The sequence below is a fragment of the Triticum aestivum genome, chromosome 5A (genome assembly GCF_018294505.1).
Source record: "Triticum aestivum cultivar Chinese Spring chromosome 5A, IWGSC CS RefSeq v2.1, whole genome shotgun sequence".
In the NCBI taxonomy this organism is placed as follows: Eukaryota; Viridiplantae; Streptophyta; class Magnoliopsida; order Poales; family Poaceae; genus Triticum; species Triticum aestivum.
The window spans coordinates 603,043,297-603,064,262 of record NC_057806.1 but is presented as its reverse complement, the minus strand read 5'-3'; the positions used below and the strand labels follow the sequence as shown (position 1 = coordinate 603,064,262).

Here is a 20,966-nt window from a genome sequence, read left to right as displayed (position 1 = left end):
CATTTCCAGGGCCGGCCCTGAGGGGGGCAGCAGGGGCGGCCGCCCCGGGCCCCCAGGATCGAGGGGGGCCCTCCCAAGTGTACGCATACACGTAAAGTAGCCCATAGGCCATAAAATCTCGTAGGAAAAGAAGTGGCCCAGGTCACGGCAGGTAAATCGCTTCAATTAGCGTACGACCAGGAGGGAAAAGAGCAGCTATGCACATAAATTACGTGGTCCCATTCTCTTTATTCCTTAATAATTATCATTAGGAAACATTCTTCCTCGGGAAAGAAAACGATGGTGTGACGTGAGTTCATCCCTAATTTTCTGTTCTCTGTTCCCTGGTTTCATACTCCAGATCCCAAAGTAAGGGTAGACTGCTGCTCTCCTGACGTTGTACGCAGCCGACGACGGAGCACACACATCGCCTAGCCTCTAAAAATTGGCACTGCCGGAGTAGGCGCACACGCACATCGCCGAGCGCCTACCACCAGACGATGCCAACACATCACTGCCGAGGGTCCAGCCATTGATGCCAATCTAATCAATCCAAGGTATATCATATTGTTTTTTATACAATTTTCAGTAAAATGTCATGCTATGAGTAAGAAACAGTTTCATAAAAGTAGTAGCCAAGAAGAAATTTTTAGAAGCTGGGAAGGATTTTCATGTTAAATATTTGTCTGTTTTGGTTGATTTGAATCACTTTGAAGAAAATATTACAAAACTAATGGTGTTTCAGATTTATGTAGTGTGTCTATGATTGTTGCATCAGCTAAAAAAATGCTTTTGAACCTTGATATTATTGAAGAACCTTTATGGGTAAATAATGACCCAACAAAGCTTAAACGATTATGCAACATTTTAAGGAGAAGAAATTGATGGATGAGATTAACATCGACACAATCATAAGTGATTTTGCATAGAGGAATTTTACAAGAGATTATTTAGGTAACATGTATAAGTCATTTTATATGAATATTGGCTTTTGGCTCTATTTTAAGTAATTATTGATAACATTTTGTAAATGCATATAGTATTTTTATCATTGTTATTGATAACATTAGGGGGCCTCAAATTTTACTTTCGCCCCGGGCCCCCAAAATCTCAGGACCGGCCCTGAACATTTCAATATCCAAAGTGTCCGGATAGATGCTCTTTATAATATTTTCTTTTCTTTTCTTTTATTATCTCCTAAGGCATCTTCTCAAAGTATTTACAGTTGGCAACGGTTTTATATATTATGTCATGCTCAAACAAGTAACAGAGCACGAGGTAGAGCAATATCTGAATGTGGGCTGGGTTGCCACCACATTGGATTGATGTTGGTTCATTTGTTGCTCGTAATGCTTGGTAAGTTAGAGTATTACTACTCCTAATGCTTGGATTGATGTATACTAAATTGATGTCCAAACACCTGCTTAGGCAAAAAGAGTATATACTTCTACTCGCATCCCTCTTTCCTGTTCCCTCTGCTCTGTAATAGTACTGTGGAAAAGGGGTTGCCTGGTTGGAAAGAGAGATAGGAGTACATGTTTCATTGCTTTCCTGTTTCTTTGTTTTGCTATATTTTCATCTTAGTTATAAACTCACTTTATAATTATGTGTTATTTTTCGCTAGAAACAGCAAAACATAATCTTAATTAACTGAAAAGTATATACATGAGCGGCCAGAAAGAAAGCACGAGGTGGATAATGTCTGATATTTTTAATTGCAAGAGTATCATCGTGCATCCTCCTTCGACAGTTAAATGGTTGGTTGGCATGTTTTTGCCGCCATGTCACCATTTTAATAGTGTACATCCAGTTGTAACTCATGGGCAATTATCTAATAAATGAAATAACTGCATGTGCCAACCCTCAGAATATGGGCAGCATTCAACCTCTTTACATGGACTCTTCAAATTATTCTTCACCATGCCACACTTCTTATATAAGTAAGGTTTTGGTAATGTCGCTTTCTCTAGAATTGTAGATGTGCACTCTAAAAACATTGCCCATGCTCGCGTGTTTACTAAAACTAGGTGTTGGGGCGCGCCCGTGGCCCGCCTCTTGAGGGGGAGCTGGGCGGTGCCTGGTTGTAGTCGCCCCTTTAACATTGTTTTCTATTCTAATTAGTGTTTGAGATGATTGCTTATTAAGAAACTTAGCAGTAGAAATAGAAATATATATATATAGAGAAAGCCCATTATGGATCTGAACATGAAACATTTGACTCAGAATAGTGCACTTAACATAAGCAGCAACATAGGTTTAGCGTCTTGAAAAGCATGTGATAAGAGGGTCCAAAAGCAAACCATAGGTTATCACAGGATAGAGCATAATGAGGAGTACTTAGTGCTACATTATATTAGATTATATTGACACAGGGGCTGCAGTGTCTTCGATGGTGCATCTAGAGGCGGTGCACGGTGAGAACCAGGCGGCGCTTTGAAGTGATCCTGAAACGAAATGCACAAATGTCTCCTTCGCGAATGTTGGCGCGGCGACGAAACTCGGACCAGTTGGTGGTTATAGTGTTCCTAGCATGATCCGACATTCGGCAAGCAGATGGCTGTCTGCAAGTGTGACCACGAGTGTACCATTGTTTGAATCAATGTAGTCCAGCAGGTTCTCTTCAGTATAGTTAACCTGAAAATACTGGTAGAAGAAAGCAAGATATTTGCATGGACATAAATTATTGTGTGATATGAAAGATAAGAGCATGTTCTATGGATATTAATGATATTAATGGTGATAGTAAAGTACTGTTATTGACTACACGTCTTGAGGACCCATACTTATGAATGCTCAAATAAAATGGCTGATGAAAGAACAAGAAGAAGTCAATATTTCTGATGTCCAATTGACAATTTGAGTATGTACAGCCTAGCGTATGAACAGAGAGCAAACCAATTAAAAAATGTTGTAGCAAAGTTTATCTGCAGTGCAAGGGTTCTTGATGCCATTGAGCTAGCTCATTTGGTCCGCATTTTGACATTTGCACATCTGCGCATGGACATGAGCATTCGTAGTGATGCTATTTATATGTATCAGCAAGTCAGACGGATAAGCCCAGAAATACTAAGATTATATGAGCTGATGTCCATCAAAGTGATTGTACTGCTGTGCGGATTATATTTGTTTGAAAAGCAAGCATGTATATAAACACAAAAGCGGCAGAGAAAATATGAGCTCAGATCCATTACACTGGTTGTACATGTAACGAGGACAACCCATTACAGTTTGTCCAAAAGTAGTGTAGTACATATGTCTCTTGTATTTATAGTACATGAAAGAAGAAATACAGACAACTCTTATTACTGTCACAACATTAAATGATCAGCATCTGCTCAACAGCTTTGCATGTAAGATCAGATCCAGCGCGGCGAGACGGTCTGAGCCCTCAGCTCATACGACTGGGCTTCATCAGTATTGCCTACTTGCTTCTCCAAGACAATTCAGAAAAATTATGAAAAAGAACACAATGTCTTTGTCTTAGTAATAGACTTACTAACATCTAATTTATTTCAGATGTCCGATCATTTGAAGGTAACACAACTTGAATTTCCTAGGTAGAAATCTCAGTCCCCTTCAAATTAGGAACAATAACAGCAATGAACACCAAGCTTTGAACGATTTTTTCCCCACAAATGTCACTCAGGCCTGATAATCCTCTTGCAAAGATGCAGAACCATTGTCCAGAAAAAAAAACACTGTGAATACAACAAAAGAGGATGAGAGGAAAATTAGGCATGCAAAGAACATGATGAATTGAAGGCATGACCTTCCTGATGGTATCTATTTCATAGATCAGCACTCGAGGCTGCATTTATTTATTTTTTTACTTGAAACATCATGCATGATTTCTTACTGCTTTGTTTTTAAATTAGAATTTAGCAAAAAGAACCAGAAATTAGTTACCATATCAAAAAATCACTTGAGCCAGAGTACAATTAAAATTCACATTAACCAAGATAAGCTTAGTCCTTGAACAACCAACAAAAACTCATGCAATATTTTGATATAAATGGCACAATGAATGTCAGAGTTAACCAAGAGGAGGGCGACCGCGTGAGCCTCGTCAGAGTTGGTGAATATCTACAGTGCAACAACAAACTGTAACTGCTGAAGCATTTAACTGTCACAGACCCCTTGCTGATGCGATTAGCAAAAAACATCAGAGGGATTTTGAGGCATCGAAAGCAGTAGATTCCTCAGGACAGGGTCCGGCTTCAACTTCTCATATGGCAATTTACCGTGCACGCTGGCGTGGAATCCTCGTAGTCGAAATCGTAGCCCATAAGCTGGCACATCAACAGGATTATGAAAAAAGTTAGAAACAAAACCTGTAGTTTAAATACTATGAAACTAACAGAAACTTGTTAATCTAAGCGTTGTGGGACATATATACCTTCAGACCGGCCATTGTAGTTCCTTATTCCCTGTACAAATTTAGGCACATCTTGGGACCAGGCTCTCCTCAATCTGAAACTTGTTCAGCATGTAGTCTGCGATTTCATAGATACAACTATATGAGCACACAAATTCTGTAGCATGAAAACCGAAGATTGGTGTAAGTTTATTATTTTTTGTGCTCGGCTGGGAACCGCTCCGCTAGTTTGTCACGCTGGGCAGCACATGATATGATAATGCCATTGTGCTACTACTGACAGTAGGTCCATGTAAGACAGATTATCTGAAATCCTAATCGGATTCAAACCTAATGATGGTATACAATCCTTCAAAAGGCAAGAACACACTCTAGAATTTGACACATTAATGTTCTGTGCGACTGAAATGCCCATTTCCTTGGAGACATGCGAAAAATTCTGAAGGAAACACACTTCAAGTTATAGAAGACTTTATAATTGCAGGTAATCAAAGTTATGAACCAAAAAATTGAAACGGCTACTGTACCTCAAAGATTTGCTTGATGTAAGGCTTCTCTGGAGGCTTTGATACATGCATCCAGAGATCATTGCTCCGGGAACCAATGATATTCAAGTAAATTGCATAGTCAATAATATCACACACATGTTGGTCAAAACTTCAAGCCACTGTAACAAAAATTGATAACCTTGCTAGTTCCATTTTAATTGTAGGGTCCGCCAGATGTTAATCCAAAGAGAAGATTAAACTTGCTTCTGGTCTTAGGGCTTGTATAGATGTGTGAAAAGATCCTTGCAATTTTCAGAAGAGCTACAGCTCCGCTTCCATTGCTATCACTTCCCACGGAAAGCGCCTGAGAACATATGTATTATGAAAATATCATAAATAATATCAAAGAAGATTCTTGGAATATTTTTTCAGGGTTACATATAGGTGCAACACCAAAACTGTCAAAGTCTGCAAATGTGGCAATAGATGGCATGGATGTGAGTACACCATACACCATATTCATAGTTGATGAGACTGAATAATATCAGTTCAAACAGGGCAGCGTGATCAACCTGCTCCAGAATAACACACCCATGTGAATCCATTAAAATATCTTTTTTTGCTTGCCATCATTATTAACAAATAGAGCCAAACAGAAGATATTACAATGCCAATCAAAGCATTTATTCACATAGGCCATAGGGATCTCCATAGAACCAGATGATACATACATGATATAAGGAGCGACAATTCTGTCATACCAATGGTGAGCAGAGTGGCTTCTTCAGCAGGTTCTGACTCGTCGGCATCCAGCTTCTGCCAAAGCACGACATGGAGGTACACATGGTTCTCCGTCTTCTTGAAGTTCCATGGCACGTGCTCCCTTCTGAATCCCAGGAACAAGTTCATGTCCACGTACAGCCCACATCCAACATATACACAAACATAGATAGAAAGAAACAATTCACTTATAAATTTCTTTAGCGGTAATCAACGATTGTGACCACAGTTAACCACAAAGATGTAATCAGTGAAGATAAGCATGGACCAACCTTTTAGCAGATTCTTCTTTTTAGTGAACACCATACAGGCAAGTTCCTTTTTTTCCTGGATTGCAATAACACCATAGCATGAAAATCTGGTAAGCAAATGGCACAACTAATTGGTCATTGCACAAAAAACAGCCAAATACGACATCTTCCTAATTATAGGAATCCAAACCATCCATAGGACACATATGACCAATATAACAAATTGCTAGAGTAGATGTATAGTCATGTTGTTCAAAAATCTTTAGAAACAAATTGCAGTTGAGGGCTCACAAAATTGCAGTTGGGGACTCACCTTGTAGATGCAGGCTAGCGTATCTTGGCGAGGAGGCAGTGGTTGTGTGCTTGGAGGGCCCGGCCGTCGCGCCGGCTTTGCTTTGCTCTGCTTGTGTCTGCCGCCGTATCGGCTCCCGTGACACAATTCATCTTGAGATATATACTGATGACAACTTTTTTAGTGTAATATTCCTTCACAAAAGAATGCTCAATTTGTAGTGGATCAGAAACCAGCCAGTCCCTTAACCATGTATATGATATTTGCTACTCCTTTTATTTTGTAAATCGCATGCTTCCGGAATAACATTACTACACTGCATCATGAGTTAGGAAAAAAATCAAGCTTATAAATGAGAACACAAAAACTCTGACTTCCTTATTTTTCTCCTAAGAGAACCAATTCATCTTGAGTATACCACAACCTAAAATTGGCACTATCCACTATCCTTACCGTTGCAAATACTTGTGAAAAAAGATACAGCAAAATTTTGAGTATACCACACCTAAAATTGGCACTGCCCAGTATCCTTACCATTGGAAATACAGAGGGTTGCCGCCGATGATGAAGTGGTGGCTATGGATCTTGTCAGAGAAGTGCCTTCCTCCTCCTCCCCTCTCCGTACACCTAACCATGAGTTCTTCGCGTCCTCTGTCCTTCCTACCACCAACTGCTCTGTAGTGCAAAGCCTACAAATTACAGATTAAGCTGCAATTACAAGCAAACCGATAGAAGTATGTCCAAACTGAAAAATAATGAAATTTACTCTATTGTAAGAAAAGTAAATCAAAACCACGGGCAATTTCACCGGTTGTGCATTTATTTGGACCATTGGTAAGACAATCAAGAGTGCACTGAATAATGCATGTGATCTAATACAACAATTCCAGCAACTCAATGCATTCAGCCACAAACATGGTATACAAAAATTGCTAGTATTTTACGTACTAATTACATATAAGTAATAACCATTGAGAAAATGGAAACAAGAACCCAAAGTAAATCTTAACCAGATGTCTTCCATCCAGAAATTGCAGCTGGCCACCCACTTGTACCTCTTAATCAACGAGTATCTAGGAGGGGAATGGGGGAGGACAAAGGAGAGGAAGATGACCTGCGCCGGGAAGCTCCTGTGCCGGGCACCAGAGGCGGACGGCGGCCAGAAACAACGGTCCGCCGGAGCGGCGGTCCTCGAGTTGGCGTGCGGTCCGGCACTCCTCCTGCCGATGGCGACAACTTCGGGAGGAGCAGATGCGCGAGCAGAAGTCGCGGCTCCTCCGAATATGGTGACGCGATGGAGAAGTGTGGCAGGGGGGCGGATCGACATCGTCCGGGTGGAGCTCGTCCTTGACTTCATCGGCACGAGATCTGACGGGGCCGTCCGCCTTCTAACTCTTGTCGCCGCCTTGCCGTCAGGACCGTGGGGAAGAGCAGCGCCACACCTGGGCGCCGGTGGTGGCGGCGGCTGCGGGGAGGGCGGCGGTGGGGCTGGCGGCGGCAGACGAGGGAAAGGGTGAGGGAGAGGAATTGGGGATGGGGACTGGGGGCTACGCCGCTGGCCAATCTCTTTCTCACTTTCTTCTCGGCGAAGGGGACCTTTTTGTCTCATACCGTTGCGGACGTGGACATCGCGAGGGCTCGTCCTTGATGCGCAGCTGAATGGTTTTAACCAATGGCGGAGACAGGCCTGGGGCGGGCTATAGCCCCAGGCCTAGAAACAACTTCCTTTGTAATTTCTTCATGCAAAGCATAGAAAATTATAGAAGTTTATCACTTAACATAGCATAGCCCTAGGCGTAATCTGCATCTAGCTCCGCCACTGGTTTTAACTGAATGGTTTTAATGATATTGGAGGGTGATACATGGATTTGGTAACTTGCTTCTGCCAAGTCACACCTTAAACAACACTTCTTGCTCCTTCACCGGCTGCATATCAGACGATCAAGATGAATCAGGAGATAATCAGGCTTGGCAGCTCTGGACGACTGGACCCAGTACACTGTCGCCATCTTATCGATGCTCAGCGTGACACCCTCCTCGCTCGATGGGAGGCGGAGCACCTCGTGGTAGTGCTGCAGTTGGAGGGCGGCGCCATCGTTGCTCCGCCTGGTTGCACTCCTCAGTATGACTTGGTCTGGACTGTGTGTAGATAGGGTAGGAGTTATGTCCTAATAGGACACTTGTATTTTAAGCCTCTCATATATATCAGATGTAGACACATGATATAACCTATGCCAACATAATAGCACCGGAACGCAGAGAGAAGCCGGCGGCATGTGCCGGTGTCCAGGGCGACCGGGTGCGGTATTGTAGCGGTGTCATGGGGAGGAGTGCCCATAGTCAGGCCCCGAGGATGTAGCCATATCGGTGAACCTCGTTAACAAATCTCGGTGTCGTGCTCGTGTGGTTGCTTGATCTTCAGATGATCGACGGTATGCTTCGGATTTATTCTAACAAGTGGTATCATGAGCAAGGTTCGAAGAGGACATGTGTTGATATAGAGGATGATCGACGGAGACGACGGAGTTCTGCGTGAACAGATCATGGCCGTGGCAGCAAATCGATGGCATCGTCAGTGAGTTGCAACGAGGAAGATCCAGAAGCGGGACTGTCGGGTTGTTTCGAGAAGCGATCGGAAAGGACGACGTGTCGCTTGTGTTACGAAGCGATCGGAATCAGCGGTCAGGCTAGGCAAGATCGGATCAACGGAAACGGCGGCGGCTTAACGCGTGTGCGTTGGACGGACTCAGCGATTCTGCGCGATTGGAGGCAGCGGCTGGCACAAGGTCGAAGCCCATGTGGGCTGCTATTGTGCGGCCCAACGCGGATGCAAGGCGCGCGGTCTGAGCCCAAGGAGCAAAGCTGGGCATGAGCCAGCGAGGCAAATAGAGGTCCAGGCGTCCAGCACAGAGGCGCGGGGTGAAGCAGGAGGCCGTCTTGGCTGAACGCGAGCGCAGCCAGAGCTACGTGTACGAGATTTGTTGGAAAAACTATCGATTCCCAAATGGTGCTGCAACGTGTTGGAATACGGGATCCATTGGCTGGGATCACATTGATCTCACGTGTGAACAAAATAAAAGAGTAAGAGAACAAGAGTTGGTCAAGGAAGTCCACGTGGTGCTATGGTTGTAATAAAGTTGATTGAACTGGTTGTTACACGTGCACGGATACTGCCGAGGGCTATTTCTCAAGTTCTTTGCATGTTACATTGAGATGGCAGATTGGCGGCAATGGTGTTATTCGACAGTGCAGTCAGACGGAAATTGAGGTGCGTTGCACAAAGAGGAGCATGCTAACACAGGGCGTCAAGGCAATGCACAGTTGTGCGAGGAGGACACGACGCAGGGTGAAGCATGATCGCAGCCGGATAATTCGGCTGGGTCGGACTGTACTGTCTGACAGATTGACGGGGATGTCGGTCAAAGCAGAAGAGGACGGTGATTTCAGCGACAACGACATAGGAGTGTGATGCTGATGGTGGCTGACTTCTGGGGCGTGGAAACACGTGGTGCAGGCTTGAGGGCTTGTGCGGCTTCAACAAACTATTGCGCGGGGTTGATTCAAGAAGGTGCACATGAGAGCTTGGAGTCGACAGGGCGCGGGAGGGGGCGGCATGTACAACCACCATGGAGTCATGTTGAAGGTGGAGTAGGAGTCTGATGGATGACTTCACTCTGAGTTGATGGAGGGGCTACGGCGTAAGTTAACGGAGAGTCGAAGCCTGTTTCAGCGGGTAAAGCGAGAGACACGTGGATCGGACTGGGCGACAGTGGTCTGATGGAGGCGTGACACTCGGCATCGGTCGGTGATGATCGATGGTTCTCTGCAGTGGGAGTTGAGACAGTGGGGGCTAGCTACTCGGGAGACTCGACCAGGACAGCAGAGGCTCGACGCGGTGATAGCGGCGAGGCGTGCGGTAAGCACGGGACACAGCGACAGGCCAAGGCACTGGTGGTCAGACAAATTGTGCAGGGGTGTTGAAGCAGTGTTGACGAGTACCGGATTCAAATTGGTGACTGGGTCTATCGGTGCCGAAAGATGGACAGGAGTTGACCATGGAGAATCTGAGAAAGTGGCGGAGAGTTTAAAATTGCCAAAAGCTGAGAGAGTACATGACCATATATTCTGTTGTGTTCAGTGCACATGGCAAAGTGCGGATGACAAGACAGAAGGAGGTTGAGTGCTATAGCTGTGGGACATGTCAGAGACTATCCGGGGAAAAAGGGTGAGACAACTGCGAATTTGACTCAGGGTGACACAAAGCGACGGTGAAATTCCTTCAAGTTTCAGATAGACGGTCATGAAAGAGCGGTGATGTTGAGTTCAGGTAACTCTTATATGTGACACCCAATATGTGAGTTGTTCATTTTCACGCAGATTAATGATCAGTGTGTGATGGCGTTGAGCGGATACTCCGGAAGTTGGGAGCACAAACTAGAGTAACGAGGAACTTAATTTTTGCTCGAGTGTTGACTGTGATGAAGACGAGAAGGGACTACAGTTGCAGGTGGAGTCACATGAAGTCTGGGAGTAGCAACAGTGCTCATGGTGTATCTCAAGTCCAATGTACATGGAGGTTCAACGCACGGACAAATTCAAGATTATGAAGAATATTCGCCAAGGTGAAGTCTGTTAGAATTATGTCAAATATTATTGTACAAGGTAGGTTACAGTTGGACTTGGTTTGGACTGTGTGTAGACAGGGTAGGAGTTGTGTCCTAATAGGACACTTGTATTCTAGGCCTCTCATATATATCAGGTGTAGACACACGATGTAACCTATGCCAACATAATAGCACCGGAACGCGGGGGGAAGCCGGCGGCATGTGCCGGTGTCCAGGGCGACCGGGTGCGGTATTGTAGCGGTGTTATGGGGAGGAGCGCCCATAGTCAGGCCCCGGAGATGTAGCCATATTGGTGAACCTCGTTAACAAATCTCGGTGTCGTGCTCGTGTGGTTGCTTGATCCTCAGATGATCGACGGTATGCCTCGGATTTATTCTAACAGCGCGGTCCGCACGTATTTCGCCATCCAACGCGGGTCTGTATCGGTCCGCAGGCCGGTTGAGACATGATTTTTGCGATCGCCGGCCCGCTGCCATGTCTGCGTTTGACTAATATGGCCCACCAAAAACCCATCTTCCGCGCTCGCGTCCCTTCCCGTCCAAATCGGTCAGCGCCGCTCCAGAGCACAAGTGTCGCTTTCATCCTGGCTCAGAGCGATGCGACCTGTCACTGGCGCTCCGGCATTGAAGCATCTCACCAGCCAAGAGCTCCTCACACATCGTTTCCCGGTGCACGCAACTACTGCGCATTCAAACAACAGCCCGTCGTTTCGCCTCCCTCCATTAAACATGCACGGTTTGAACCTACTCCGGCGCCACCCCTCCGTCCATCTATCGCGCGTATTAACCACCCCACCACTAGCCCTGCCATCCGCCAGCTATTTAAACTCCAACCTCGGCCATAGCCGCATCCATCCTCCTCCGCTCCCTTTCTTCTCTCGGCACGATGCCCGCTATGGCCTCTCCGAGCTCCAAAGCCATTTGCGACAGCCTCTCATCTGAGCAGAAGAAGTAGATCGCCGCAATTGTTGCCGGCTGGCAGGACGGCGATACAGACATCCCCGAAGGAGGATGCAGACGATGATGAGTCGGGGCTACCCTCCTTGCCGGTTCATGCCGACGTCACCATGGGCGAGGCCCATGCTCACTACACATACATGGTGCTAGAGGAGCGGGAGGCCGCGTTCTGGCAGGCGCAGGCCGACCAGGCCAACAACATCCAGCTCCTTGACGAGCACCGGCGCACGGAGGAGCTACTCGCCGCCAACACTGCCATCGCGCCGAACGTGGACGTGGCCAAGCAGGAGGCATTGGTCGACTCCTATCTCACCGCCAATGAAATCCACCATGACCACTAGCGGTACCGCTAGTATCAGGCGGAGCTAGAAGCCGCCTTCAGGGAGTTCGACGAGGCGGCGGACGAAGTCTATGGCTATAGCGATGACGAGGATGATGTCTCCAACTCCGCCGCCTGTGTGCCACCACCATGACCACGAAGCTGGCATGTCCGCGGGCACCGGCCGCATCGAGAAAGAGTAGAGCATGGGAGGTCGCTGATGCTCGGGTCCAGGAAGGCCACCGCTCTTTCGCTCCCACGGAAGCCAAGCTTGGCGGGCTCATCATCGTCGGCTGATTAGCCGCTGACAGGCTGCGGAGGTGGAGCTTCATTTTTGGGGCTCATGGCCGGCAGGAGATGGAAACGGTCCCTGGCGGTGATTTTAGGCTAGGCTAGTCCGGTCTAGAGCAAATATGTTAGAAACCATCCGATTTTATGTAAAAATTATTCAAGTTTCAACGAAATTCATCTCGTATGTTTAAATATGCATCAAATTTGTTTGGATGGCCGCCAGACATATGTGGTAGCCTTGCATGGCTGGCTCCCGCCTCCGTGTCCTCGGACTGGTCCACCCCTGTCCGCTGATGGATGGGGTGTCTGGTTTACGGGTGAATGATGGAGATGCCTTGATTCCCTCTCCTAATTCACATTCCCCCTTTCATCACTTGTCAGACATGAAGTGAAGGGAGGAAGAAGGAAATAAGTTTGTGGCTCACAAGTGGGTTTTTTTGGGTAGCAATTTTAGTTATAAAAATGTTAGGACGGTGTTACTTCATGCCACATGTGTGGCACTTATCATTTGGGTTAGTTTAAGATGATGTAGTGTCACTAGTAGAAAACAGGGCTTTGGTCCAGGCCAGGTCAGCCCATTAGTCCCGGTTCAGTCTAGAACCGGGACCAATGTGGGCATTGGTCCCGGTTCGTGAGCCCAGGGGGCTGGCCGGGCCACGTGGGCCATTGGTCCCGGTTCATCTGGACATTTTGGTCTCGGTTGGTGGGATGAACCGGGACCAATGGGCCTCGCTCCTGGCCCACCACCATTGGTCCCGGTTGGTGGCTTGAACCGGGACCAAAGGCTCCCCTTTAGTCCCGGCTCATGTCACCAACCGGGACCAATGAGGTGCCTATATATACCCCTTCGCGCAAGAGCAGAGCACAGTGCTCTGTTTTTTCTGGCCGAGGGGGAGAGGGCTTTGTGGTGCTCTAGCTCACCTCCTATGCACATGAGGTGTTCGATGAAATGCCCGAGCCACACTACTTAAGCTTTCTCCTCTCGAAGCTCGACCTCCAAGCTCCATTTTCCTCGAGATTTGTCTAGATTTAGCGGTCCGTCACGCCCCGTCCCCGTCTTCACCACCGTCGATCACCCGCGCCGATCTCATCACCGACACCACCGTGGTGAGCCTCTTGTTCTTATCTTCTTTCTAAAAGGAAAAATATTCTTACTTGTATGTTTAGATAGATACTTGTATCATTTTCTTACATTTATTATTGCATCTTATATAGTGCGATGGTTTTGGTATCCGCCCCCGTCGGCCCTCGTCCTGTCTATGATTCGGATGTGGTATGTATATTATCTTTATAACTATTGGTTCATTTATTGTTTATGAAAATTATGCCGACCAACGTGACATAGATTTTATTTATCTAGGATGTTTGTGAATCGGAAATGCCAACCGACCCTATGGTCGAGAGGTTAAATTTAGTTGAAGAAGAAAACAATTTGTTGAAGGAAAAAATAAAAAAAATTGAGGAGGAGAAGATGATATTGGAGTTGCATGTTGCGGATGTCATCGATGATCACAAGATCAAGATGGATGCAATGCGCTTGAAGATTAGAAAGATTAGAAAATATGCCATTCATACCGAGGCTTGGTATCATTATGCCGTTGGATCAATTGTTACCTTGGTTGCGATTATGATCGCATTTGTTTTCGCATTGAAATGTTTTACATAGTTTCAATGTATGGTTTAATTAATTAGATGCTCTGGAGAGCTATATGTTGTTAGATGAGAACTACGTATGCACTTTGGTTTTAATGTGATGATGAACTTATATTAATTTGGACACTTAATTATACATAATTCACGCAGATGAACCGGCAATGGACGTACGGTGACAGACACACCCGCGAGTACATTAAGGGCGTGCATGAGTTTCTCGATGCGGCTGAGGCAAACAAGCAGAATGGTTTTATGTGTTGTCCATGCACTAAATGTGGGAATACGAGGTCTTACTCTAACCGGAAAATCCTTCACTCCCACCTGCTTTACAAGGGTTTCATGCCACACTATAATGTTTGGACGAGGCACGGAGAAATAGGGGTTATGATGGAAGACGGCGAAGAAGAAGACTACGATGACAACTATGTGCCCCCTGAATACGGTGATGCTGCAACGGGGGGAGCTGGTGAAGATCAAGAGGAACCAGACGATGTGCCCAATGATGCTGCAACGAGTGAAGCTGCTGAAGATCAAGAGGAACCAGACGATGTGCCCGATGATGATGATCTCCGCCGGGTCATTGTCGATGCAAGGACGCAATGCATTAGTCAAAAGGAGAAGCTGAAATTCGATCGCATGTTAGAGGATCACAAAAAAGGGTTATACCCCAATTGCGAAGATGGCAACACAAAGCTCGGTACCGTACTGGAATTGCTGCAGTGGAAGGCAGAGAATGTTGTGGCTGACAAAGGATTTGAGAAGCTACTGAAAATATTGAAGAAGAAGCTTCCAAAGGATAACGAATTGCCCGACAGTACATACGCAGCAAAGAAGGTCGTATGCCCTCTAGGATTGGAGGTGGAGAAGATACATGCATGCCCTAATGACTGCATCCTCTACCACGGTGCATACAAGGATCTGAACGCATGCCCGGTATGCGGTGCATTGCGCTATAAGATCAGACGAGATGACCCTGGTGATGTTGACGGCGAGCCCCCCAGGAAGAGGGTTCCTGCGAAGGTGATGTGGTATGCTCCTATAATACCACGGTTGAAACGTCTGTTCAAAAACGAAGAGCATGCCAAGTTGATGCGATGGCACAGTGAGAACCGAAAGAAAGATGGGAAGTTGAGAGCACCCGCTGACGGGTCGCAGTGGAGAAAAATCGAGAGAAAGTACTGGGATGAGTTTGCAAAGGACCCAAGGAATGTATGGTTTGCTTTAAGCGCGGATGGCATTAATCCTTTCGGGGAGCAAAGCAGCAATCACAGCACCTGGCCCGTGACTCTATGTATGTATAACCTTCCTCCTTGGATGTGCATGAAGCGGAAGTTCATTATGATGCCAGTTCTCATCCAAGGCCCTAAGCAACCCGGCAACGAAATTGATGTGTACCTAAGGCCATTAGTTGAAGAACTTTTACAGCTGTGGAATGAAAACGGTGTACATACGTGGGATGAGCACAGACAGGAGGAATTTAACCTTAAGGTGTTGTTGTTCGTGACCATCAATGATTGGCCCGCTCTCAGTAACCTTTCAGGACAGACAGACAAAGGATACCACGCATGCATGCACTGTTTAGATGACACTGAAAGTATATACCTGGACAAATGCAGGAAGAATGTGTACCTGGGCCATCATCGATTTCTTCCGACCAACCATCAATGTCGAAAGAAAGGCAAGCATTTCAAAGGCGAGGCAGATCACCGGAAGAAGCCCGCCATGCGCACCGGTGATCACGTGCTTGCTATGGTCAATGATTTACACTACGTAATCTTTGGAAAGGGTCCCGGTGGACTAGCTGTTCCAAATGACGCTAAGGGACACGCACCCATGTGGAAGAAGAAATCTATATTTTGGGACCTACCCTACTGGATAGACCTAGAGGTCCGCTCCTCAATCGACGTGATGCATGTGACGAAGAACCTTTGCGTGAACATGCTAGGCTTCTTGGGCGTGTACGGGAGGACCTGCAACGTTTGCACGAAAAAGACGGCATGCCTCTGAAGCAGTATAAAGGTCCTGCCAGCTACGCTCTTACGAAAGAAGAGAAAGAAATCTTCTTTGAATGCCTGCTCAGTATGAAGGTCACGAGTGGCTTCTCGTCGAATATAAAGGGAATAATAAATATGCCAGAGAAAAAGTTTCAGAACCTAAAGTCTCATGACTGCCACGTGATTATGACGCAACTGCTTCCGGTTGCATTGAGGGGGCTTCTACCGGAAAACGTCCGATTCGCCATTGTGAAGCTATGTGCATTCCTCAATGCAATCTCTCAGAAGGTGATTGATCCAGAAATCGTACCAAGGCTAAGGAGTGATGTGGCGCAATGTCATGTCAATTTTGAGCTGGTGTTCCCACCATCCTTCTTCAATATCATGACACACGTCCTAGTTCATCTAGTCGACGAGATTTTCATCCTGGGGGCCGTATTTCTACACAATATGTTCCCCTTTGAGAGGTTCATGGGAGTCCTACAGAAATATGTCCGTAATCGCGCTAGGCCAGAAGGAAGCATCTCCATGGGCCATCAAATAGAGGATGTTATCAGGTTTTGTGTTGACTTCATTCCTGGCCTTAACAAGATAGGTCTCCCTAAATCGCGGTATGAGGGGAGACTAACTGGAAAAGGCACTCTTGGAAGAGACTCAATAATATGCAGGGACGGATATTCTTGGTCTCAAGCACACTACACAGTTCTACAGAACTCTACCTTGGTGACCCCGTATATCGATGAACACAAGAACAGTCTATGCTCCAAACACCCGGAGCAGTGCGACGACTGGATTACATGTGAACACATCAGGACTTTCAGCAGTTGGTTGGAAACACGTCTCAGAGGTGACAACACTGTTTGTGATGAGTTGTACTTGTTGTCTAGGGGACCATCTTTGACTGTATTGACTTACAAAGGATACGAGATAAATGGGAATACATTTTACACGATCGCCCAAGATCAAAAGAGCACCAACCAAAACAGCGGTGTCCGCTTTGATGCAGCAACCGAGAGCGGAAAGGATACATATTATGGTTACATAGTGGACATATGGGAACTTGACTACAGACCTAATTTTAAGGCCCCTTTGTTTAAGTGCAAATGGGTCAATCTGTTAGGCGGCGGGGTACAAGTAGACCCACAGTACGGAATGACAATAGTGGATCTGAAAAATCTTGGGTACACTGACGAACCGTTCGTCCTAGCCAATGATGTGGCACAGGTTATCTATGTGAAGGACATGTCTACCAAAACGAGAAAAAGAAAAGATAAGGAAGCGAATACATCATACGATGAGCCAAAGCGCCACATAGTTCTTTCAGGAAAAAGGGACATCCTGGGAGTGGACGGCAAGACAGACATGTCTGAAGATTATGAAAAGTTTCATGAAATTCCTCCCTTCAATGTCAAGGCTGACCCAAGCATCCTGATAAACAATGAAGATTATCCATGGTTACGGCGCAATAAGCAAATGACACAAGCGAAGAAAAAGTGAAGACTTTCCCTGCAACTTTGCAACACACGAACATGCTACCATTATCCGTTTTGTACATGCACATGCTATGTGGGTGAAATTATGATACCATCCCAACTTTCAACTTTTTCAGAGTTCATTTGAAATGCTTTCATGTCTTATGGTTCGGCCCTCGTAATACCATGACCATTAGTCCCTGGCCCATGCCAACTTTTAACTTTCAACTTTCTAAAACTAATGGCACTAACAGAAACTTTCAACTTTCATCTATTCTCATTTTTTAGTAAGTTAATCACAAACTTGTGATTCAAACAATTTTCAAAGAATTCAAATTTTAACTATTCAAATTTGAAAACTAATGGCACTAACAGAAAGTTTATAATTTTTCTAAAATTAATGGCACTAACAGAAAGTTTATAATTTTGCTGACCTAAAATCAAAAAGAATTAAAAAATAAAGCAAAAACAAAAGGAAATAAATAATGCAGAAAACAAAACAAAAAAACTGGAAAAAATAAAAATAGCAACAATAAGTATTTTGTTGTAAGTAGAAACAAAATAAAATAAATAAAGAAACAAAGAAAACAAAAAACAAAAAAGTGTTTTCAAATTTGAAAAAATGGCACTAACAGATAGTTTATAATTTTTCTAAAACTAAAAGCAAAAAGAATTAAAAAATAAAGCAAAAACAAAAGAAAATAAATAATGCAGAAAACAAAACAAAAAATTGGAAAAATAAAATAAAAGTAGCAACACTAAGTATTTTGTTGTAAGTAGAAACAAAATAAAATAAATAAAGCAACAAAGAAAACAAAAAACAAAAAAGTGTTTTCAAATTTGAAAACTAATGGCAATAACAGAAAATTTATAATTTTTTCTAAAACTAAAAGCAAAAAGAAATAAAAAATAAAGCAAAAAACAAAAGAAAATAAATAATGCAAAAAACAAAACAAAAAATTGGAAAAAAATATTTTTATAGTAAAGTTAATCACAAACTTGTGATTCACACAAATTTCAAAGAATTCAAATTTGAAAAGTAATGGCACTAAGAGAAAGTTTATAATTTTTCTAACCTAAAAGCAAAAAAGAATTAAAAAATAAAGCAAAAAACAAAAGGAAATAAATAATGCAAAAAACAAAACAAAAAACTGGAAAAAAAATAAAAAAATTGCCACCTATTGGGCCACCACGGCCTGAATACGACTAGAAACCCAACATGGGCCAGGATTCAGGCCCGCAGAAGGCCCAATAGGCCCACAGGCAAAGCAGTGTCAGATTAGGCCCATAGGCCTGCAGTTCAGAGGAGTTCGAGAGGGAGGAGGCAGCAGAGCTTATAAACAGGTGTTGGGCGCTGTCAACTAGCGAGGTGGGACTAAACTCCCACCACCACGCCGCTGTGCAAGGCCATTGGTCCCGGTTGGTGGTACGAACCGGGACCAATGCCCACCTTTGGTACCGGTTCGTGGCACCAACCGGTACCAATGCCCCCCTTTAGTCCCGGTTGGAGCCAGCAACCGGGACCAAAGGCCGCCGCTTCCCGCCCTTTGGGCTACTAAAAATTGGCCTTTGGTCCCGGTTGGTGGCACCAACCGGGACTAAAGAGGGGCATTAGTCCCGGTTGGTTTCACGAACCGGGACTAGTGCTCTGGCTATATAAGCCAACACTTGTGAAATTCTCGATTCAGTTCGATCGATCTCCTTGTCCTCTTCTCCGACGACGCCGCCAGGCTGCTCCTCGTCCTCGTCGCCGCCGAGCCCTCCGGACCACGTCGTCACCTCCCTGAGCCCGCGCCGTCCTCGTCGCCGGCATCCCTGAGCCCGCCGCCCTCGTCCCCGTCGCCGCGTGCCTCCCCGAGCCCGCCTCCTTGTCCCCGTCACCGCGTGCCCCCCAAGGCTGCTGTCCCCATCACCGCGTGCCGCCCCGAGCCCGCCGTCCTCGTCGCCGGACTCCAGCCGTCGCCGCCCCCCTCAAAGTGAGCCCCCCTCTCGAGTGCCACTCTTGCGCCCGAGCGCCCCTTGCTCCGCCCCTGCTCCATGGTCGCCACCGGCCCCGATGCATTGAAGAGCAGAAGGAGAGGAGAAGTGGAGCAGCAGCAACGCGCTGTCCACTTTTCTGAATTTTTTTGTCCATATAGAAGGTGTTTGATGAAATGCTAGATGTTTTTTTTCATATGATGTTTTTTTTCATATATGTATTCATTTTTTATTTAGGTTGTTAATTAGTAGATATCGATTTTAGGTTAGTGTAGAGGAAAAAGTAAAATAAGGAAAAGGAAGAAAAGAGGAAGAAGGAAGAAGAAGAAGAAGAAAAGGAAGGAGTGGAAAAAGGAAAATAAGAAGAGGAAGACTTCTTTTTTCTTCATGGATATATGCTAAAGAAAACGAGGGGGGTGATAGATGATGATGAGGGGTCGAGAGTGGGACGAGAGGTCGAGAGGTGTCGAGGGGAGAAAAAAAATGTTATCAGGGACGAGGGTCGTCGAGGGGTCGAGAGAGGGACGAGGGGTCGAGAGAACTAAATAAGAAGAAGAAGAGGAGAGGAAGAAGAGGAGAAATAAATAAGAAGAAGAAAAAAGAAGAAAAAGAAGAGGAGAAGAAGAAAGGAATAGTGGAGAACAAGAGAAAATAGAATATACTCTATTTTTTCTTCTTCTCCTCTTTTTTTTCTTCTTTTTTTTCTTCGATCTTCTCCTCTAGGATTTCAGGGTCGAGGGTTCGAGGGGTCAAGGGTCGAGGGTTCGAGGGTTCTATAGGGTCGGGGGTCGAGGGTTCCAGGGTCGTCTAGGGGTCGAGGGTTCCAGGGTCGTCGAGGGTTCGAGGGGTCGAGGATCGCCGAAGGGTCGAGAGAGGTTTCCTAGTGTCAAAGTATTGAAGAAATCCATGCCTTCATCATTAGCCGGAAGTAACCAAGGCATGTTGGTACGAAGTTCTGCAAATTTGTTCTGGAATGGAGTCCCGGATAGGATAATCCGCCTTTTGGTACGAATTCAGCAAAGGCCTTCCAAATAGCGATATTCGGAAGGCTCTTGCTGAACTTTGTACCAAAAAGCGAATTATCCTATCCGGGACTCCGTTCCAGAACAACTTTGAAGAGCTTCGTACCATCATGCACATGTTACTTTCGCCTAATGATGAAGACATGGTTTTGTTGAATCCTTTGACACTACGCAACCTCCCGACCCCTCGGCGATGCTCTCGAACATGAGAGGAAGAAGAGGATAAAAAAAGAAGAGGAAGAAGAAAAAAAGAGAGGAGAAGAAAGAATAGAGGAGTTCTTCTCCTCTATTCTTTCTTCTCCTCTTTTTTTCTTCTTCTTCCTCTTTTTTTTATCGGGAACGAGGGTCGTCGAGGGACATAGATGTAGTGTCGTCGTTGTCGATATATACCCCCTCCCGATAGCTTACTATGATTAGGTAGCTAGTTCTACGTTTGGCACTAATATATCCATCTGGCATGTTTGAATAATAATTGCCATGTTGTAAATATTT

The 20,966-nt window shown here is 45.3% G+C and overlaps 1 long non-coding RNA gene across 1 annotated transcript; it reads right to left on the bottom strand.

The window, feature by feature from the left end:
- Positions 1–3,965: 3,965 nt before the first annotated feature.
- LOC123107904 (uncharacterized) lies at positions 3,966–5,419 on the bottom strand. The gene is made up of 3 exons (XR_006451793.1): positions 4,882–5,419; positions 4,376–4,472; positions 3,966–4,268 (listed from the first exon to the last, which is right to left on the bottom strand). It is a non-coding gene; the product is annotated as an uncharacterized lncRNA (long non-coding RNA).
- Between the last annotated feature and the right edge of the window lie 15,547 nt (positions 5,420–20,966).